At 47.6% G+C, this 24,083-nt stretch overlaps 1 non-coding gene across 1 annotated transcript; it reads right to left on the bottom strand.

The window, feature by feature from the left end:
- Positions 1-437: 437 nt before the first annotated feature.
- Trnas-cga lies at positions 438-512 on the bottom strand. Its single transcript has one exon. It is a non-coding gene; the product is annotated as a tRNA-Ser (tRNA).
- Between the last annotated feature and the right edge of the window lie 23,571 nt (positions 513-24,083).

Genomic DNA, 24,083 nt, shown 5'->3' with positions numbered 1-24,083 from the left:
GTTTCGCTGCTTCAGTTCACCGTCTCCAGGCCTTATGTGACGCGGAGGGTGTTAACTCCAGTCGTATATACGATTCATCAGTGACCAACGTCTCTGAACTGATTTTCGCAGACTGCCTGTGACAACGATAATGTGTCTCCAACCATCAACTAGACACCCTCAGCGTCAGATAAGGCCTGGAGATGGTTACTGAAGCATCGAAACTGATACCCATATAACAAATAACATCGTAACGACGGCTGTGGGTGTTGCATTTTATGACGTAAGTGAGCGATCGAACGTCCAACCAGAGGAATGGACATACATGTAAGATTGTCCGGAACTCTTCATAACGTCTTCCCCTCTTTTTCATTCCTGCCAACGACAGCAACCTAGCAGCTATAGGTGGTGAAGTCAAACGTTGCAGTGTCTGATACTTCCTGGCAGATTAAAACTGTGTGCCCGACCGAGACTCGAACTCGGGACCTTTGCCTTTCGCGGGCAATTGCTCTACCAACTGAGCTACCGAAGCACGACTCACGCCCAGTACTCACAGCTTTACTTCTGCCAGTATCTCGTCTCCTACCTGGCAGAAGTAAAGCTGTGAGTAGCGGGCGTGAGTCGTGCTTCGGTAGCTCAGTTGGTAGAGCACTTGCCCACGAAAGGCAACGGTCCCGAGTTCGAGTCTCGGGTGGGCACACAGTTTTAATCTGCCAGGAAGTTTCATATCAGCGCACACTACGCTGCAGAGTGAAAATCTCATTCTGGAAACATCCCCCAGGCTGTGGCTAAGCCATGTCTCCGCTGTATCCTTTCTTTCAGGAGTGCTAGTTCTGCAAGGTTCGCAGGAGAGCTTCTGTAAAGTTTGGAAGGTAGGAGACGAGATACTGGCAGAAGTAAAGCTGTGAGTACCGGGCGTGAGTCGTGCTTCGGTAGCTCAGTTGGTAGAGCACTTGCCCGCGAAGGGCAACGGTCCCGAGTTCGAGTCTCGGTCGGGCACACAGTTTTAATCTGCCAGGAAGTTTCATATCAGCGCACACTCCGCTGCAGAGTGAAAATCTCATTCTGGATTGCAGTGTCTGTTGGTAGCACCGAGCGCTGATTACGTCAGCATTTCCTCTCACGCGTCTCCGCCCACCAAAAAGACCAGTCTTGTCATAGATTTTTGTTTATCATTTTCACGAACTGTTTTTGATGAATGCCGATGTGAATAAACATATCACTAGTTGAATTAAAAATTGTTTTTTTAACGCAACTGATCTGCGATTTCTTCCCATCGTAAATCTTGTTATTCCATTCACACTGCCATCCCCCAGTCCAATCGGGCTACCACTATTGTCCCAAATATACTTGCTTCACGCAGTAAAAGAGAAACATTCCACATGACGAAGCTCAAAAAGTAGTAAGACTCCTTCACACAGTGAAAATAAAATTATGTTCTACTGTGATTTCAAAAGTACAACTTAAAATGATAATTAATTGAAACCCTCAGCTGCCGACAGGTGTTGTTGATATACCTCGATGGGGACAGCTGAAAATGTGTGCCCCGACCGGGACTCGAACCCGGTATCTCCTGCAATCGCGCTATTCATTTGTGTCCTCGATGGCTCAGATGGATAGAGCGTCTGCAATGTAAGAAGGAGATCCCAGGTTCGATTCCCGGTCGGGGCACAGAAATTTCAATTGTCCCCATCGAGGTATATCAACAACACCTGTCGGCAGCTGAGGGTTTCAATCAATTATCATTTATTCTAGAGAAGCTGTACAGTCATCAATGGCATCCGTTCTTTCGAGAACAGTTAATATCTTCATACAAGTTAAAATATTTTCCGAAAATTGTGAAAAGAATATAATATAAAATAAAAATTCTGGCACTCCATATTGCCATTGTGATACCGATATATCGATATGTTGGGGGAAGAGATATCACCGACATATATCGATACATTTGGAAAATTCGATATACAGATATTTTATAAACAGCCATACTTCATATCGACCCTTAGCGACCGCCAAGACAAGAAAAGAGTAGTCACAGTGAACTTAGACGCAATGAAACAATAATTTTTCCCACGCTCTACACGCAAATCCATAGGGGGCGAAACACTAAGGAACCAGGTGCAATGGAAGTACCCACTTCACAATATTCGGTTGTAGATGTGGCTGTACAGTTTGGCTGAAATGTGAATATTTACTCACCTCTTGCTCTCCCTAAAGCGATTATGGCCAGTGCCAGAGGGATTCCTTGAAAAAGCACGCACCTGCTTCCCTTCCACATGCTTGCCATATTCGAGCTGCTACTGCGCCGCTGACGATCTAGTCATCAATAGGACGAAGCAGGGGATACAACCCTTCGGCTTTGACCAATGACGTTAGAATTGGCCAGAGAGCATTTATTACACAGACGAAAGAGCTGACAAGACTGTTCAGAAAGAAAGGAATACAAGAGACGAAAAATATAGTTGACATATATCAAGGCAAGTAGTATTTTCATGTTAAAAGGATATCGCGTGTTTGTATCGTACTATTTCTGTGGAAAATGAAGGGGAAAAAATGAATGGAAATATTGGTAGCATAGAATACCTCACGTCACATATAAATGGGTTGCATCTCGAACGCCGCCTGGTGTGGCCGAGCGGTTCTAGGCACTTCAGTCTGGAACCGCGCGACCGCTACGGTCGCAGGTTCGAATCCTGCCTCGGGCATGGCTGTGTGCGATGTCCTTAGGTTAGTTAGGTTTAAGTAGTTCTAAGTTCTAGGGGACTGGTGACCTCAGATGTTAAGTCCCATATTGCTCAGAGCCATTTGAACCATTTTTGTATCTGGAACCACATTCGAACTGTATTGGTTAACTGAGCACGTGATACAAGTTTAGTGCATGTCGATTTCTTCGTTTTCGTTAGCGTTAATATCCTGTTGTTCAGTTGAACTATGCAGGTCAACTTAAGCACAGGATACAAATTTAACTGTGTTGTTTCTTTCGTTTCCGCTACCACTAATAATCTGTTCTTACGGAGATAGTGGTACTACCTATGTCAGAAGGAGCTACGTGTATAATGAACTGCCTATTGGCTTCTGTCTCTGGTTCTTTGGCCGACGTCCATCTAATGATTTTTCTGACGTTTCGTCAGCACGAGTGGCTGGCATTGTCAAAGCTTCACCCTCCATTGCCGGTGGTGAACTGGAGGCGAGCTCGCGGCCGCAGACTATATGTACCTGGTGCGCCAACGTCCGAGGGCTTCTCCGCGGTCATTTCCGGTGCGGTTCTCCTCTTGCTACCTGCGACGGTCGTTCGCTGCAGTACGGGAAGCCAGGTAGCAAGAGGAGAACCGCACCGGAAATGACCGCGGAGAAGCCCTCGGACGTTGGCGCACCAGGTACATATAGTCTGCGGCCGCGAGCTCGCCTCCAGTTCACCATCGGCAATGGAGGGTGAAGCTTTGACAATGCCAGCCACTCGTGCTGGCGAAACGTCAGAAAAATCATTAGATGAACGTCGGCCGAAGAACCCGAGACAGAAGCCAATAGGCAGTTCGTCAACAAGTGGCCACGAAAGCCTTGACAATTTTGTACGTGTATAATATTTGTATCTCATACTTTAGTTGACCTATGTATATGTACACTACTAACGAAAACGTGGAAATGGACGTACATTACATTTGCAACCTATATCTCAGTTGAGCTACTTGAAGAGGCAATAAGACGACACATATAAAATTTGTATCCCGTACTTCACTATGAGGTACAGTTTTTTTTCGCCTTCGAAGCTAATAGTATCGACTGAAAGTTATAGTTTTCATCACAGCAGTGACAATAGTACCCCATTCTTTAGTTGAGCTATAAGGATATCTCAACCACCAACAGTACGTGATTTTCATAATGTCTCTCAAGGTGAGCTTAGATTTTTCGAACCACGGCCCTCGTCTAATGGGTTGCCACAACCGATCTTTGATGCAGTGCCATACGAGTAAGTCCTGAGTGTGGCGCATGTACACTCGTGAGGCGCATATATTCGCCGCACTCACGACACCGAACATACTCGGCAACGAGACCACACATTTGTAAAAAACAAATCGTGACCAACGTGTCTACACCCATGGCCTCTCTCAAATCATCCAGGTTCATTGGAACCGATAAAGCCATACCTATAAACGAACATGAGATAATAAAAATTGTCCAAAAAGAAGGAACTAATAGTCCAAATCATCTCAATATCACTAACAAGGGAACCTCCCCATCGCACCCCCCTCAGATTTAGTTATAAGTTGGCACAGTGGATAGGCCTTGAAAAACTGAACACAGATCAATTGAGAAAACAGTAAGAAGTTGTGTGGAACTATGAAAAAATAAGAAAAATATACAAACTGAGTAGTTCAAGGGAACATAGGCAACATTAAGGACAATTGGAACGCAGGAGCGCCGTGGTCTCGCGGTAACGTGAGCAGCTGCGGAACGAAAGGTCCTTGGTTCAAATCTTCCATCGAGTGAAGAGTTTAATTTTTTATTTTCAGTTTATGTGACAAACTCTTATGTTTTCATCCCTTTTTTGAGAGTGATCATCATATCCACAAGAAAACCTAAATCGTGCAAGGTAGAAGAATCTTTTTACCCATTCGCCATGTGTACAAGTTAGGTGGGTCGACAACACATTCCTGTTATGTGACGCACATGCCGTCACCAGTGTCGTGTAGAATATATCAGACGTGTTTTCCTGTGGAGGAATCGGTTGATCTATGAGCTTGCGATCAAATGTTTTCTCTTCCCATTGGAGAGGCACGTCCTTTCGCCTACTAATCGCACGGTTTTGAGATGCGGTCGCAAAACACAGACACTAAACTTATTACAGTGAACAGAGATGTCAAAGAACGAACGGACAGATAATAACTATGAAAAAATAAAGAAAGTAGAATTTTCAGTTGAGGGAAGACTTTTATTTTTTTTTTCAACAACAAAGACGTTCGACTATGTACATGAATGGCCTTTTAAAAACATGTGGGGTATTACTTACTGAACGACCCTCGTATGATGGAGAATCAGGGGCGCATGAGGAATATTTGTCTACTTCCCTGTCACATACAGGCTGGTAACCTTTAGCTCTGCTCCCACATTGCCTCAGTTTTCGCTGGGTAACACCGCCTCTTGTTTGACTACGTCATATACAAAAGGTCGTGAGTGCGAGTAATACTACCTGCTAAGTGAAAAAATGAAATGTCGTGTGGCTAAGGCCTCCCGTCGGGTAGACCGTTCGCCTGGTGCAGGTCTCCGGATTTGACGCCACTTCGGCGACCTGCTCGTCGATGGGGATGAAATGATGATGATTAGGACAACACAACACCCAGTCCCTGAGCGGAGAAAATCTCCGACCCAGCCGGGAATAGAACCCGAGACCTTACGATTGACATTCCGCCACGCTGACCACTTTTTTTTTGTAGTGGACCGGTGGGATCTCGGGGGGCAAAGTGGGCAGGGGTCGAAACCCGAGGCCTGCCCATAGTGTCCCCCTCACCACCACCGAGCCTGTGGTGCTTAGGGAAGTGGGAAAAACAGGAATCAACAGTAGTGGAAGGCGTTGTTATTTATTTATTTGCATGTGTTTTTGTAATATTCACTAATAGCATGAAATTATGGGAACACATATGCGAAAGAGAAAAGAAATATAAATTCTGGGTAAAGAAAAAGAAAGGAAAAGGGAAAAGCAAAAAGAAATAAAATCCGCGCAATCTGCGACGCGCTCTCCCATCCGCGTAGGTCAGAAGTAGAATAGATCGTAGGCGGTTGAAACACAGACACCGCCGGGGGAGGAGGGGTGGGTGCCCTCTGTGCCAGGCACCCCCCAACTCAGTGGAGGTCTAACAAAGACCGCTCGAAGATATTTAGCAAATAATGTTCGGTAACGTGGTAGAAGAACCTTTCAGTTCCTACCAGATGTAAGGGACAGACTGAAAATGAAGTACTTTAAGCCAACTCGGGGATTGTTCCACTTTCTCACCGGTCATGGCCCCTATCCGACATATCTTTGTCGGTTTGGGAAAAAGGCTACGCCTGCGTGTGACTGTGGCGCACTGGAGGGTACTCCCGACCATGTGGTTTATGAGTGCCCCCTTTTCGATGATGTAGCCGGGACATTGAGACGACAACTACCTAGCACAAACACCTATGACCTTTTAAGACAGGAGGAGACATTTCACAGACTAAATACATTGGCAAACGAGGTATCACAAAAAGTTCTGACAACTTTTTTGAGAGACCTTCATGCTTAAGTAAATAGACAACACTGAATGCGACCACCGCCCCAATCCCATACCGCCGGTTCGTGGACAGGTCGACTTTACAGTTGGAATCCGCCACGACCAGGACCAGGGGGACTGGGGCAAATCCTGATGAAGACAACGCACCGATAATGACATAGATTAGGAAGTAGACGTAGTTAATTAGAATAGGATAGTAAGTTAGGAACCTGCAGCGATAATTTAACCCTTGCCTGCCCTGTGCCAGGGGCTTGCTCATAGGGATTAGCTCTATGAGCAGGGCACCAAGTAGGTTTATATCATCAACTGGCACAATTGTAACGCTGCATGCGGTTAGTATTAACCTGTCATAGTAACTAGAACTTATGCTAGCTAGTAAACTAAGAAGTAGTCTGCCTAGTTGAAATCGTAGAACTGTCTGTAGTTAAGAAAAATGTATAGCTGCTATTGTAAATCTAGAAATATAGGACCCACTAATCATTAAGGTGGCGGGTCATTATTGTATAATTATTATGAAAAGAAATAAAGATTAAAAAAAAATAATGTTCGGTAACGTGGCGTGTTTTCGAGAGCTGCATGGGCTGTTCGTAAATAGGTCCAGAAGTCGAGGCGGGATTTGGGTCCCTCATGAAAGAGATAAGCGACCGCCCACCCTTTGACCCACGTAATAGCATGACATTTGGCGGCGGGAAAATGTCGGTCCTCCGGGTATAGAAACATTCGAGGCTCGACTGTGTCTGGTGGCACCCGGAGATAGCAGGCAATGATTTGCTGCACGAAGCGCCATACATCTTGCGATGAGGCGCATGTCAGACGGTGTTCATCAGTGTCCAGTTGCTGGCAAAGGAGACAAAGAGGGGATTCTGACAAGCCAATGTTGTGCAGGCGCTGCTTGTGGCAAATTTCCTGTTGACTACGTGATACCACAGTGCCCAGACGTTCGTAGGGAGGAATGGCTGGTGGACGGTAGTCCACACTATGGGCCACTGGATGGAGGGGTGTTTGGTCTCCATCACATTCCGGGGAACACAGCGCAGCAACAGGCTGTAAAAATCCTTAGTGCTAGGTGGGCGTGTATCTGGGAGACTGGTATGTATGTAACTGTAGTCGACGAAATAGGTCGAAATATGGGACAAATGAGGCACGATATGGCCGACAGACACCGGTGGTGAGGTGGAAGCAGGTAGGAGGACCTCAAGCAAGCTGCGTGTTAGAGATGCACCCTGGCCCATCCACTGTTATCTCATGGTACTCATGTACAAGGCTGCAGCTCGCATACGGACATTGCCGAGCCCGACGCCACCATACCGTGAGGGCCGGGTAAGTGTCTCATAACGGACTTCAAACATTGAACCAGCCGTGAGATAATAGCCAAAAGCCGCCTGAAGGTTGCGCCCAATTGCAGTTGGCAGAGGGAGAACATTTTTTTTTTTTTTTTTAAATCATCTTTATTATCAAAATCATTATAATTATACAAATTTAACCCACTACCTTAATACATTAGTGGGTCCTAACAGTGATACATTTTTATTACATTTTTGCAGCTTAGTGTAGTTATTAGTGGGTGAGCTACAGTTAACATTTGTAACAATGGGCATCTGATATCTACTTGTATTATATATGCCTAATTCCTATTACTAATCTAATTTATATATTTACTGCAGCGTCACATACGTGCCAGTGAAGAGATATAAACCTACTTTTACTGCCCTGCTCTTCGAGCTAACCCCGAAGAGCACGCCCCTGGCACTGTTTTCGCTGCAGTCCCTAACTTAATTTCCTATAACTAATTCCTACAAACTAATCTATCCTACGTCATGTCCGGTGTGTGTGTCGCAATCGGTAGTTGTTCCCTACTCCCCCTAGTCCTGCACGTGGCGGTTCCCAACTTAGAGGTAGTCGGCCAGTCCTCGCACAGGCGGTATGGGAATAGGGCTCTAAGACTCAGTTGGTGGTTATTGTCGCTCGTTTTTTACTGTATTTCTCCTAAATAGCCGATTAATACTTTTCGTGATATCTCGTTTGCCAGGATGTTCAAGGTCTGAAATGTTTCTTCTTGTCTAAGTAGTTGGTATGTGTCATGGTTGGGTAGTCTGTCTCGTAGTCCGTTGGCGATATCATTGAAGAGGGGACACTCGTAAACTACGTGCTCAGGCGTGCCCTCCGGATCGCCACAGTCGCACGCTGGTGCCGCCCTTTTCCCAAATCGACATAGGTATGTCGGGTAGGGTCCATGGCCAGTGAGAAAGTGGATCAACCCTCGCGTAGGCTCAAAGTACTTCAAATCAAGTCGTTCCCTCACATCGGGTAGGAACTGGAAGGTTCTTCGTCCAGTCTCTTCTGACTCCCAAATCTCCTGCCAGAGCTCTTCCCCTCTTGTCCTTATCTCTCGTTTGTCCCTCAATCTAATACCCATGATATCAGCAATCTTTTCATTATTCCCCTTCTTGGCCCAATACCAAGCCGCCTGTTCTCTAATCTTTATATCCAGAGGGCAGAGCCCCATTATGATTAATAGGGCTCCCCCTGGAGATGTTCTGTAGGCACCTACGGATCTTAATATCATGCTTCTCTGGACCCTTCTCACTGCCATGGCGGGCACAACCCTCGTGAGCCTGTGCGCCCAGACTCCCGAGCCGTAGCCCACAACTGAGGTTAAAATACTGTTATGATAAAGTCTAATTAGGTGTGGAGGAAGATGAAATCTTTTGTGGCCTATGGAAATTAAATTATTTAATATCTGAAGGGCTCTCTGGGTGACAGTTTCAATGTGCTTCCCAAAACTCCACCTCTCATCAATGATAACTCCCAGGTAACGTGTCTCACGTCGTCGGAGAACTGGTGATCCATCTATTCTGACAGTCGGGTTTCTGATAAGATTTCCTTTTAGTAGTAAGTAGGTCGATTTACTAGGTAATCGTCATTTTTGTCGATTGGCACCACTTCTGAAGTTTGTCTAATGCTGTCTCTATTTTTGGTTCTATGTCTTCGCGGCTACGGCCGCCAACCAACAGGAGGAGGTCATCTGCGTAGGCTATCACCTCCAGCACCTCATTGCTCTGTTGTAATCTGTCTAATAAAGGCTCCATATGGATGTCCCAGAAAAGGGGTCCTAAGACGGAACCTTGGGGACATCCTTTGGTAATTATCTTTCCGATTCTTTCGCTGGATGATGATAACCAGACCTCCCGATCATTGCAATAGCTCCTCAGGCAACCATATAGCGGCCCTGGACACTCTTTCTCCCGCAAGCAGGAGAAGAGCGAAGTCCACCAAAGGTTGTCGAAGGCGCCACTGATATCCACCATGATGCCAACCACGTATTTGTGCGGGGTCGAGCTGCAGACCTCGGCCGCCAGGGCGATAGCATCAGATGCTGATCGCCCCGGCCTGAACCCGAACTGCCTGTCGCTCACCCCGCACAACACTCGGTGTGCCGTCAATCTGTCAGCCAGCAGTTTCTCCAATATTTTGCCAAATATGTCCAGCAAGCAAATCGGCCTGTAAGATTTCACATTTGCAGGGTCCTTGTCTATTCCTTTCTTTATAATGATTACGTTTGCTGTTTTCCATCTCTTCGGAAATTTTCTCTGTCGGAGACATTCATTATAAAGATGTGTTAATGGCGCAGTTAACTGAGGCGCCAGAAACTGCACCACCTCCGCCACAATGCCGTCTGGCCCAGGTGCTTTACCTTTTTTCAATGATCTTATATGGGCTGCCACCTCCTCCTCTGAAAAAGGGTAGACAGCCGTCTCATTATCGTATTCCTCTTGATCTTCATTTCTGAGTTGTTTCTGTCCCTCTGTTTCCCCTTCCGCATTGTCGTCAGGCAACAGGGACCGGAGGAGGACCCCCGCAGTTTCCTGCCAGGACTCCGTCATCCTGTCCCCGTCCCTGACTGTTGATAACTCCAGAGGAGAGCGGATTTTTTCCCTTACCAGCTTGTATGGAAGCCCCCATGGGTCCGTGACCAGCTGGTTAAGCACGAAATTCTTCCAACTTCTCATCCTAACTTCGCGTAGTTCCTTTTGGAACTTCAGCTTTTCCTCCCTGTATAATATCTGCCACCTTTGGCGTTCTTGCCAGACGACACTGCGCTGGTAGTGCCTCCTTAGCCTTCTGACAGATCGACGCAGTTCACCTAGTTCAGCAGTCCATGGTGACGGAGAGGCCGCCATGGCCCTCCTTCTTGTAGGTACGGCTGCCTTCACCGCTCTTGTCACTGCATTCACCAGTTCCTCTGTTCTTTGGTCAACGTCTATGTCTAGATACATGTCACCTTCCGGTAATGGAGGAATGTCACACTCCCTCGCTAGGCGCTCCCAGTCAGCTCTTCTATAATTTAGTTGCACCTCCCACCCCGTGGCCCAGCGGCACTCTCTTTCTCCCAAGGTAAAAGATATCAAGTTGTGGTCGCTTGTGGTGGCATTCTCTAGGACTCTCCAATTTTGAATAAAGTTAGACATATTTGGTGTTACAAGGGTCACATCAATATTTGTGCCCTGTCCTCCCCCTGCAGCATAGGTAGGAGGATTGCCAGGCCTGTTAGCCACCACAAGTTGTGATGCCATTATGAGTTCCTCAATTTTTTCACCGTTGGCATCCCTTGTGCCACTGTACCACAGGGGGGATTTTGCGTTAATGTCAGCTGTTACTACAACTTTTCTTCCCTGCAACGCCGTGGTGACTCTAGCCAGACGGTCTATGTAGAGTTCTATGTTGTCCCCATATTGGAAATACATGTTTATGAGGATTATTGTTCCCATGGGGGTTTGAAGCTCCACGACGTTGCAGTGGCTAGTTACAAATTGTGATAGTGTGGTAACTCTGAGGAGCTTATTTGTGATTATGATCGCCGCCTTCGGGTCATCTCCCCTGCTGACTATTTGCCAGCCTGCAGCAGCAAAAGCTATTTTTCCAGCCAGGGAGTATGGCTCCTGTAGACAGAGTACATCTAGTCTCCTCTCTTCCACCTCCCTCCGGAGCTCCTGCATAACGAGTCTGCTATTATGACTGTTAAGTTGTCCAATGGTTATTTTCGTCATTAAGGGTAGTACGTATGTATTCGGTCATGTGGCCATGTCTTATTCCAGTCGAAAGCAATTCGTCCGTGTGCTATTACTGATTGCTCGTAAATTTCATTAAGGTCAAATTTCTCACCTCGTCTGTCGAAAACTTTCTTGAGCAGATCACGCAGGGCTCCGAAGTCGGTGGGGAGATTCACTGATTTTAGCTGGATTCTGTCAACAGCCTCCATAACCGAGAAGGTTACCTTTCGCCTTTCTTCATGTCCTACCCGGACCACGTGTCGTAAGGCAGTGGTCAGGGTTGCCGGCTGCTCCAGTCTGGATAATTGCATAGTATACTTCAAGTTGGGGTATACCCTCACCGGATCGACCGGTGGGACTCTGACAATTGTTGAGCTTTGTGCAGTGGGGCTCGTGCATGAGCTTGTCACTGTATTTTCTTGAATGGGTAGTTGATTTATATGCTTGATGTGATTGTCTTTTGGCGTTACGATGTGATTGTCTTTTGGCGTTACCACAGTCACAGGATGCCCTTGCCGTTGTTGATGTATTATCGGCTTTATTCCCCGGCTTCCAGAGAAGAGAGTTTCAGTCGTGAGGGGGAGATTGGTTTGTATACCAATGTCCATTGTTGGAAAATCAGTCTGAGTTGCTTTGTCTTGTATTTCAGTTCTAATGGCGCCGGAGAGCGACCTTAGAAACTCCTTAAATCTGTTTGCCCTCACGGCATCCCTCCTCCTTTTGCTCGGGGACTTCCGTTTTGGCATCCTATTTGGTATACCTGGCTCAGCCATAGTCTGTTCTGGAGATGAGTCTTTGCTCCAGCATTCTATATGTAGGGCAATTCCTGCCTGTGGCTCCGCAAGACTTCTTACCTCTATTCTTACACGGTATGCAGACCGCCGCCGCCTTACAATCTTTGCGGCTGTGACCATGTTCTCCACATTTAGTGCATGCCGGCTCCCTGGTGCACAACCTTAAGACGTGATCCAGGTCACCACAGTTATGGCAACGCGGTACCACGACATAGTCTCTAGCGTTAACGGCGTGAAAGCCAATGTATATTCTGTCCATTGTTGTAATGTTCCGCAACATTTGCGCTGACACCTCGGCGACGTGATGGACTACATCACGACCCCGTGGCCCAGTCTTAAATTTTAATTTAAAACAGTTCTTGAATTCTTCATCATTTATTCCCTCAAAATTTTGCAGCCTAATTGTTTCTGTTAATTCTTCATTAGTCATTATTGATGGTACATCATATAATATGACTAAAGGATTACGTTTCCTCGGTGGTTCGCATTTGACCACCGAGTTCAGTTTTTGGTTGTTCAACAGTTTTTCTTTGTCATTCTCAGAAGCAACTTCTACTATGACAGAGTTTCTACTTGGTTTTACTCTTTTAATTCGTATCTTGTCTTTAACAGGATCAATGCTTTTTGTGAAAAGTTCTTGGATCTTTTTGACACTAGTGTCCTGCCCAGGTAGTGTCCTGAGGAAAACAGCCGTGTCAGTTCTCTTTGTAATTCTGTCTATTGTATCTTAAGTCGAGTTTTGTGGGCGCTTTGTGGGCGCTTGCGCGGCCACAGCTGCCCACGTCTTAGCTGGTTGTCTCCTTAATCTATCATTCTCTTTTTCGAGTTCCTCAGCCCTTCCTTCTAGTTTGGCGTGGGCAATAGCCCATGCTGCCAACTCATTCTTAATAATGGCAAGACCAGCTTGGCTTATCTTGCCGTTTTTAATTTGTTGCTCCACGAGCGATGCAATCCGAGTATATCTTTCCATAACTGTTTCATTCTTCGCCTGTCCCTGCTCGTCCTGGGGAGAGGGATCAGGCGCAATGGAAGCTCGTTGAGGCGCACACGTATCACTCGTTTCGTTAGTGGCCATGATTGACGAGTGATAAAAGAGAAGTGGGAGCCCGTCTCTTGCCCCGGACCGGCTCCTCTGGCATGGGGGGGGGGGGGGGGGGACTTCTGCAGCTCGCCCACCTACCTCGCCCCTAGGTCAAGGGCACTTCCGAGCTGCCAGGTTCAGCGCACCGTCGCCAGTGCACTGGTCCTCGTCGGTGTCCCCGTCATCGACGATTTCACGCGACGTTCCTCGGCAACTGCACCCCGCACTCCGGAGAGGCGGATGCACCTCTCGCCCTTCGCCGCCTACTTGCCCGGGTTTCCACCTTCCGGCCAAAGACCCACTCCTACTCAGGTGGCGGGCCACCTCCTGGGTTTGAAAGAACACGCCCCGGTTACCCAGGGGCGCGGTGAAGCGCCCTTGCAGACTCGCGCCGCGATCCCACGCCGACAACCGAGATCGCCGGCATGCAGAGCACGTGCTGGTCTGTACCCTGCGAACAGAAAGGGACTGATGTTCGGTCCCTCGACACAGCTCCCCCTGTGCCACGCACCCTTCGCTTTCGCATCGGGTTGGGTCGCAGCTCTCCCTTTTGACGCAAAGCAGAATGCCGAGCTTGACGTCTGGCACCACGGGAAGGCGGAAAGAGCCACTTGGGAAGGAGAGGCTGTAAGAGACGCATCACTTCCCCGAGTGAGGACTGCCGCGGCACACCCGACTGGAAAGCGATACGCCCCAGTGCGAGCTTCCGTGCCCTACGGCGCGCCGGCAACGGGCGGGCCCGCCCCGAAACGCGCCGTCAAACGACTGACCTCACGCCAGACAGAGGGAGAACTTGCGCGATGTGAACCAATTTTGATGCCACATAAAGATTAATAAACGCAACCCGTTGAAGTGTGTCCTGGCGGCGCAAGAGGTTCTGGCGGACGTCTTTGCGGATGACGTGTAACAGGCGACGGAAATTCGTTGCCGCCGTGCGTGTGACCGTGGGGGTAAAGGTAATGCCCAGGTACCGGAAAGTCCGCACAAGCGGCAGGGGTGCCACTTCACCCTCCTGGAGGCCTTGTCCAATGTGCATTGCAGAAGATTTGGCGACATTCATGGCACTGCCAGCGGCAGCCCCATAACAGGTAATCAATTCGAGGACATCCCGAATCTCAGAGCCGGAGCGAATGAGGAGGAGGAGGTCATCAGCATATGCCCGACAGCGAAAAGTGTGTTGACGTAGGGTGAGGCCAGAGAGCTTGGTCGTCAAGCCCCCAATAAGGGGCTCAAGGGCAATAGCATACAGGAGGGTAGAGAGGGGGCACCCCTGCCGTATCGAACGGCAGATAAGTACCGACCCTGCTATACGTCCATTGACTTGGACACGTGAACTGGCACTGTCATAAAGACGCCGGATGACGTCGAGAAACGGAGGGGGGATGCCTATTCGGGCTGCCACCGAAAACAGGAACGATGACGCACTTTATCGAAGGCGCTGTCGAAGTCTATAGCGACGACCGCTGCCCGGAGCCTGCAGGCCGCCGCTATCGCAATTAAGTCGCGGCATTCCCCTGTGGAAGTCTGTATGTTAACCTGTCCGCCAGGCGTCGTTTGCTCTGGCGAGAGGATATGAGGGAGTGTAGTTCGGAGCCGCATTGCCAGTAAGCGCGCGAAAATCTTGTAATCGGCATTGAGGAGAGTGAGCGGTCTGTAACTCGTGACCATCGAACCACGGGCTGGTTTGTGGACTGGTATAATTATGCCCTCAGCAAAGGCGGGTGGGATTGCTTGGTCAGATGTTATCAGTTCTTGATACATAGTCGTCCAACGTGGGGCCATGAGGTCCCGAAAGGTACGGTAAAACTCAATCGGTATGCCGTCAATGCCGGGCGATCTGTTGACTGCTTCCTTGGCGATTGCGTTGTTGACTTCGTCTAGCGTGACCGCCACTGTCAAAGCATCCGCCTCCGTGTGGGGGAGGGTGCGCGTGACGTAATGCAAAATGGAGTCGTCTGCTGCAGTTTCAGCGTCGTCATCACTATAAGTACGACGGTAGTGCTCGACGAATGCGCGGACGATGTCATTCTGAGTGGTCACCTGCGATCCATGAGGCGTGATCAGAGTGCTGATGATCTGCCGACGACGCCTTCATTGTCGGACACTATATCATGCACGGATGGAATTTATAAATCCGCGTGATCGTGGCGCCGCGTCCGTATCACGACCCCTTGCAGTTTCCGGCGTGCCAGCGCTATTATCTTCGCCTTAGTTCTTTGCCGTTCCAACTGGTTGTCCGGAGTTGGCGGTTGAGCATCCAGATCTCGGAGAATCGCGTAATAGAAGTCAACAGTGGTGCGATGCCAGTCGGCCATGTCCTTCCCGTATCTCATCAGTATCCTCCGGATCGCCGGCTTGTAAGAAAGGTATGGCCAGAAAGGTCGCCGTGTTGTACTTCCCAGGTATCGTGAAGCAGGAGGTCTCGCACCACTATACGTAGCTCCTGGCATGTAGTATAGTGGCGAATCTGATCTTTAGGATTAAAATCACCTCCTAGTAGGCAATGGTCATAACGCCCTAAAAACAGGGGAGCGATTTCCTCGGAATAAAACTGGGCTCTTTCATGCCGTCGGTCGGTGCCTGAGGGAGCGTAGACATTAATGATGCGTGTCCCCATGGCGGTGAGGGCCATGCCCCGAGCTGATGGAAGGAAGGTGACATCGGTCACAGAAATCCCGTGGCGGACGTAGATGGCCACCCCGCGGCCCATAGGATCACTCACGGAGGCGTGGGCGGTATAGCCATTGATATCCGGGAGACTAGCCAAGTGAACTTCCTGCAGAAGGGCGAAATCAATATCCGAAGCCCAGAACATCTCCTGCATAAGGCGGATTTTCACCCCGGAACGGACGTTGTTGGTGTTGATGGTTGCTATCCGGTAGGCCTGGTGTCGGATTGCTGGAGGCTGGTCCACTCCGCCGTCCGCGCAAGGGTGTGGGCGTCGCAGCGGAACGTTATCCCGCTGGGCCGCAGGGGAGTCTGGGGAGAGTATGATTAGTGGTGCGGCCGTGACGGCGCAGGGTCCCGTAACGGCTCCTGCTCCGTGACCTCCTCCTCGTGCCACGCCGTGGAAGCGGAAACTGGTGTATCATCCATTTTGTCTGCAGAAGATGTTGTAATGGCGCGTGGTGTAGTGTCGCCTGTGATACGTTCATGATTTAGTTCAGCATCAGCACGGGCGCAGGCACACCGATAGATGTCTCCGCACTCATAAGGTCTTCGTCAGCAGTAGCGGGTTCTGAGGCCTCTTGCTGGTCGACGGTTGCGTCCTCCTCGACTTGTAACGTCTCCTCTTGGCCGGAAACGGTGCGACGTCTTCGCTTGCGACGTTTCGGGGAACGTTGTTTCCTTGTGTGACCCTCCGTGTCCGACGACGGAAGGGAGTCGCGTCGTTCTGGCAAAAAGGCCGCTGTAGGAACGATGAGCGAGTCGATCTCCATCGTGTTTCCGAGATCAGGGTCAGCGTCTGGTTGCGCCGGCATCTTCGGAGCGGCGTCAATGGCCGGCCGAGGCGGCGGGTCGTCCGAGGCGCTCTCCGTCGGTGTCTGGTCGGGCTCGTTGGTGGCGTCGTTTGTGGTGACCGGGCGACGTGGCAAAGTGGTAGGAGAAGCCAGAGCAGCGGCATAGGTCACCGGTAGCACTGTAGGTTGCGACGTGGGTGGTTCTGCGGCAGCTGGAAGTTGCGTAATACGCCGTTGTAGGCATTCGGATCTAAGGTGGCCTTCTTTGCCGCACCCGGAACAGGTCCGAGGCTGGCCATCGTATATAATTATGGCACGGCATCCGCCGATCTGTAAGTAGGACGGGACGTGGCTTCGGAGATCTATGGTGACCTGTCGGACCCCGTTTAGGACAGGATACGTCCGAAACTGTGTCCACTTCTCCGCAGTGTGGCCGTGGACTGTGCCGTATGGGCGTAGTGCCGCGACGACTTCCTCAGCTGGAAGTTCGAATGGCAATTCGAAAATGCGTATCGTTCGCATACCTAAGCCTGCGTGGTCGACGGTTACCTCCCCCACATTGCCATCAGCGTGACAGAAGCGGAGCCCCTGTTTGGTCTTACGTAGTATGCGTTCGCACGCCGCGTCGTTAATGATTTTCACATAGACCGTGCTGCTCACGATGGATGCCGATAGTATCGGTCGCCGGGATCTTCACTTCCTCTCGCAGAAAACGCTCCACCTCGAGTGCTTTGGGTCGGGCATAATCGTTGCAGAAAGTAAATCGGAGTGTTGATTTACGGTAACGGTTCGCCATGGATCGTACAAGGTAAGCCGGCACTTAAGCAACGGCCGTCAGAAAGTAAACAAGGCGAGCTCGCGCGCCGCACGAAGTCAACACGTACGCGTCCGCTCTGTTGCCCTGCCGAAGGCAGACTGCGACTTGAACCAAGGACCTCTCGTTCTGCATCAGCTCACGCTACCACGAGACCACAGCGCTCCTAAGGTCACATTGTCCATTATGTTGCTTATGTGGCCCATGGACTACTCAGTTTGTATATTTTGCTTATTTTTTCACAGTTCCACACAACTTCTTCCTGTTTTCTCAATTGATGTGTTCAGTTTATCAAGGCCTATCCACTGTGCCAACTTATAACTAAATCTGAGGGGGGTGCGATGGGGAGGTTCCCTTGTAAGAATGAAATTAAGTACCGAATGAATTGCATGTAACCAATTATTTAAATAAACGCACACGAAGAACATTTTGAGCAATATGTAGCGTTCTCTTTTAAAATCATTCAATTATTTTAATGTACAATGACAGCGCTTGTCCGGAGCACAGAACTGTTTTATTATCTATGGCTGAAAATGAAGACATTATTATCTATGAGTAATGTATGACGTCATTGGTCAAAGCCGACGGGTTGTATCCCCTGCTTCACTAGACCCCGCCCCTTGCTCTCCCTAAAGCGATTACGGCCGGTGCCAGACCGATTCCTTGAAAAGCAGGCCCCCTGCTTCGCTCCCACGTGCTTGTCCCTATTCGAGCTTCCGCTGCGCCGCTAACGATCTAGTCATCAATAGGACGTTCAGCGCTTATCCCTCACCCTTTTTTTGTGGCTCTTTGGGCGTCTGCGGTGACTGATGGCACGCCATACGGCGAGCGTCCCGTCACGGGTAGCAAGGACTTCGGCGTCGCGTCGTAACAACGGAATGGTTGTGAGTGTCACAGGGCGAGATCGGCGTATATCTCACTGACACTACCATTCCTGTGCAAAGGAACCCTGCCATCCACACGTGGTACGGAAACGTCACTTTAAAGCCAGTTTTATAACCAGTTTATCGCTGCATTCGTCAGTACTGCACAGCTGTCTACAGAACTATTCATCCAGAGGCTGCGAGTAAATAAAGAAGTTACTATCACAACTCCGAGAATCCGTAACTACAATATTAGAATTATGATCTTTACAAATGAGCAGTCAAATTATCGAATTACCGAGATAATTAAATTATTACACTTCCGCCAGACGCAGAAACGTTGTTAACTACTTAATTAATGCATTACAATGTCAATTACGGTCGGTAAAAATACGCAACAGCATGCGGTACATTAAACAATGATGTAGCTTTAGAAACGGCTATATGCAAATAATTTAACATGCACACTAATATTTCAGGTGTTTAGTAATCAACTGCATAATTACGCTAATGGTACAAAGTGGTACAAATTAAATAAACTTCAGATCACCACGTGAAGGGAGAGGCAGCAAGAGATGGATATATATCATGGGTAGCTGTACTGAAACATTTCCAAAAGTTTTCTGTTTATCCAATGAAACTTGACATTTTCGAGCTAGAGCACGCGATCTATTTGAAATTCATTGTATTATTCACAAACGTCTTGATCGCATTTGTTAGATACGCACACATCATTAAAGTTTTGCATCACGTCGTTTCCGAGAGTTTCGGAACCTGTACAGACAATTGGAATACAGGTCAACATGAACATCATTTCCACCCTTTTTATTTCTCATGAAAACCACACATTTCAATTTGTACCACCACATAGCAAGACCTTCAGAGGTGATGATCCAGACTGCTGTACACATCGGTACCTCTGATACCCAGTAGCACGTCCTCTTGCATTGATGCATGCCTGTATTTGTCGTGGCATACTATACGCAAGTCCATCAAGGCACTGTTGGTCCCGATTGTCCCACTCGTCAACGGCGATTCGGCGTAGGGCCCTCAGCGTGATTCTTGGGTCACATCGTCCTTAAACGGCCCTTTTCTATCTATCCCACGCTTGTTCGATAGGGTTCATGTCTGTAGAACATGCTGGCCACTAGTCGAGCGATGTCGTTATGCTGAAGGAAGTCATTCACACGATGTGCACGATGGGGCGCGAATTGTCGACCACGAAGAAGAATGCCTCACCAATAGGCTGCCGATATAGTTGCACTGTCGGTCGGAGCATGGCATTAACGTATCGTACAGCCGTTACGGCACCTTCTATGATCACCAGCGGCGTACATCAGCCTCACATAATGCCACCCCCAAAACAGCAGGGAACCTCCACTTTTCTGCACTCGTTGGACAGCGTGTCTAAGGCGTTCTCCCTGGCCGGGTTGCCTGCAAACACGTCTTCGACGATAGTCTGGTTGAGGTATATGTAACACTCATCGATGAAGAGAACGTGATGCCAACACTAAGCGGTCCACTCGGCATGTTGTTGGGCCCATCTGTACCGCTCTGCAAAGATGGACCTAGCCACGGACGTCGGGAGTGAAGTTACGCATCATGCAGCCTACTGTGTACAGTTGAGTCGTAACACGACGTCCTGTGGCTGCACGAACACATTATTCAACAAGGTGGCGTTGCTGTCAGGGTTCCTCCGAGCAATAATCCATAGGCAGCGGTTATCCACTACAGTAGTAGCTCTTGGGTGGCCAGAGTGAGGCATGTCATCGACAGTTCCTGTCTCTCTGTATCTCATCCATGTCCAAACAATATCGCTTTGGTTCATTCCGAGACGCCTGGACACTTCCCTTGTTGGGAACCCTTCCTGCACTAAGTAACAATGCGGACGCGGTATTGACCGCCTAGGCATGGTTGAACTACAGACAACACGACCCGATTACCTCCTTCCTGGTGCTATGACTGGAACTGATCGACTGTCGGACCCCTCCTTCTAATAGGCGCTGCTCATGCTCGGTTGTTTACATCTTTGGACGGGTTTAGTGACATCTCTGAACAGTGAAAGGGACTGTGTCTGTGATTCAATACACACAGTCAACGTCTATCTTCAGGATTTCTGGGAACCGGGGTGATGGAAAACTTTTGTTGTTGTGCACATTACAGTTAAGCAGTTTCCATCTCAAGAGTTGACATCGGAAGTAATATCCAGCATCTTCTTACAAAACTTTCTGATAAAAGACACAATGTAGATGTCCACAACGAGTATTACGAAAATACAAAAGCTTTTCACACTATATTCGTAGTAAATATAAAAGCCTTTCACACTATTTTCCTAACGCATAACTGATGCAAATATATCTGCATTCTATACAGGCTGTGATACCCATAATCAACCACAAGGAAGAAAACCAGCAGAAGACATCATAGATTTAGATTTATAGCCATACACTGCTCCCCTCCTACCCCCACCCCCCCACCCCCCACCCCGCACCCCCAAATGCCACACCAGCAGCTACAGCAAAAAACAATGGACAAAAAGTTCTACATTAATCTAGTTTAAGACTGTTTATTTCTAAGTAACATTTCTCTATATGTATGTATGTATGTATGTATGTATGTATAAACGCCTGAAGATGAACAGAACATGTTTGAAACACGTTGCATTATGTTAGATTAAGCATAAAATAAAAAGTGACTGGTAGCAGAAACTTGAAATAAATAATTATCCCAAACAGTCACGGTGCACAAACACAGCCGTAATGGCTGAAAATAACCTGTAAATGTGTCTTTCATATTCAATTTTCGTTAAATTTTTAAATTGTAACTTTTATAATTTGAAACGTTAGTTATGAGGAGAATTCCTATGAAGATCCAACGCGTTTCACGCCCAAAGTGTCGTCGGCTGTTTTCATTGCATGGATGCGGATCTTTGGTGAGGTGTGTGGGTCACACACTGTTGTTGATGTGGGACATTATATTACAAGTAGTGAACAAGAAAGAGCCAAATTAGGGACGCCAGATAAAAGGGGTAACGGTTGCCTTTACTTCTGATTATCGATCACTACATATGCAATGCCGAGAGGAACCGTAAGTAACTTTTCTTATAAAATGTATAATATCTCTTGAATCATGCAATGGATGGCGCTTTTGTTTCATTACGACCATGGTTCAAATGGCTCTGAGCACTATGGGACTTAACATCTATGGTCATCAGACCCCTAGAACTTAGAACTACTTAAACCTAACTAACCTAAGGACATCACACAACACCCAGCCATCACGAGGCAGAGAAAATCCCTGACCCCGCCGGGAATCGAACCCGGGAACCCGGGCGTGGGAAGCGAGAACGCTACCGCACGACCACGAGATGCGGGCTCATTACGACCATATAATGTCGTCTAACGTGACAATAGTCATGACTGAACACATGTAGTCATACACTTTTTCATACAACTGCCTGAATCACAATCTGTGATTTAAATATTCTGAGAGGTGGTCTGATGTGAAGTGTAAGGAAAGACAGAAGGAGCATAGAACGAAAGCAAGTAGGAGATTACGTATGAATAAAGTGCCTATTTATTGTCACCATTGTGACATAACGGCCACTCCACAAAACTATACAACCATTTTAAACGTAAATTGTTCAAGACTGGTCTCTTAACAGACAGGGTGTGAGAGAGAGGGTGGTGTAGGAGTTAAAGTTCCTTAATCAGCAGGAACACCTCACAAGAATACAGACAGATTGAGAGTATCCAGGAATGTGACGTTACATCGTGATGGCAACTACTACTTTATTACAGAATTACTAATTTAGGGGGGAGCAGAGGGGGGGGGGGGGGGGGAGGGGAGGGCGGGGAGAGGTGCGGAAGGCAAGTTCATGCTTTTCGAGAAAATGTTAAATTCCATAAATCCTTATTGAAGAAAATATATCTGTACGTATAGGGGTTAATTTTATTGGAAACTCTCTGTGCTATCGAATTCAGCTATTGATTTTACTACACGTTAATTACGGGCTCAAATTAAGGGATGGTCATGCCACGAAATTGATTAAAATTTGTAAATTACTAACAGGTAAAAGTTCACTATAATCATAGTGTTTTCTTCTGTTCGTAATTCTCTACGCTTTTGAATGGAGCTAGTCTCCACTGGCAAACTACTGACTTTTCTGTATGTGGTTACATGCTTACACGGAGGACGGGCGTAGTTCAGAAAAGGAAATCGCTATAAAACCACGCTAACCTCAAGAGGAGACATGCAGCAACGTTGCGAGATGGTCTGCGCATGTGATCGATTTACTGAATGCCCTGAATCTTGTACAATTTAACATGATTTGAATACTACACGGGAGATTATCACTCGTAGATCGTGTATCTCTGTGCGATACGAAAATCACCAAACCATCACCAACTACTCCACTGTTTTTACATTTGGCGTAGTGACTCATACTAACTGTCAAACTCATCGGAAACAATAAAAAGCTATCTAATTCAAGTGTTGAAGACGCATGGTCAGTTCTTGACTACCCACAAAGAGCAGTTGCAAGTTCACACACCACGCGTGAGTCTCAATGAAAGTATTCGGGAATTTTATCGAAAATATTTCGTACCGCATACTGAAGTGAACGAACTTTCTCCGCAACAAATCTTAGAATCTATACTTCAGAAAGAACATCCGAAATTACATCCACATTTGTTCTGATGAACAGCAGTACTTACAGCTCAGAGAGGAGACAGAGCGTATGGTTTGCTGGTCAGAGATGGGTCATTCGCGGGTCCAACACGATTTTCGCGTCTGGTGGAAACTTTCCTTTCCTGAACCTAGCCAGTCGTACATACAAAGAGAGTGGGAACACTCTGAGTGGACACATGCTTTACTACTGAATGTTTGTGTTGGGGACCAAGGAGTGTTGGTACAACTTCTAGTGTGGACGACTCTCTCTGAACTCCACCTCTACATTCAAAACTGCTCATCTACTCTTTTATACTTTGCAAAACTACTCAGACAATGGGACAGAGAAGAAAGAGGCTGCTGTCTCTGATATAAAACAAAGAAAGCCGCTCCAATGCGTTGTTTTCCCAAATTCTCAGTCTCTGCTCAACTAGATGACACGAAAACGCCGCCTGCCAGACTTGGGAATGAAACAGGAAACATGATCATTGAAACAAACTGAAGTGGGTTATTACGGACCCGTTTAATGTGTTCCAGAATTAGGACGTCGTACTGATGAATGTGTTGGTCAGCATCTAGTGATTTTCGATCGCAGGACTATTCCGCCTTAAGATTTGACTATTCCACCATAAGATTTAAAATATTTTCATGGTAACCGTCTTCAAAGTCACACTGAAACTAGTTTTTCAGCGTGTGAGTACACTCTGGGTAACATACACGTCTGAAACACGAGGGTTAATCACAACAGATTTTACGAGGACTTGGTCTCCTCGAGCTCTGGTAATATATTGCCCAAACTGACCATTGCTTTTATATTGTTGATGTGTTTTAGGAATTTACACTGAATATTTACGCGATGACACTCTTAACGACCAAATGCTATACAAATTATTCCAGTTTCACCAAATTTGTTAAATATGAACAGCATCTGAATAATCAAAGGCTAAAATTACAAACCTACGGAAGACGTGCCCCAGCTTCACGCGGGTAGCACTGTGTACCTACTGCTGGATGACTTTTCTGTCGTAGTGGTAATTAATTACATACACAAATCTTTCTCGTCAATCTGTCTGTCTATTACTGAAAACGGCATCAAAACGTCCATAGTAGTTCCTGAGGTTACA

Source organism: Schistocerca americana, chromosome 4, assembly GCF_021461395.2.
Source record: "Schistocerca americana isolate TAMUIC-IGC-003095 chromosome 4, iqSchAmer2.1, whole genome shotgun sequence".
Lineage (NCBI taxonomy): Eukaryota > Metazoa > Arthropoda > Insecta > Orthoptera > Acrididae > Schistocerca > Schistocerca americana.
This window is presented reverse-complemented; position numbering and strand designations above follow the sequence as displayed.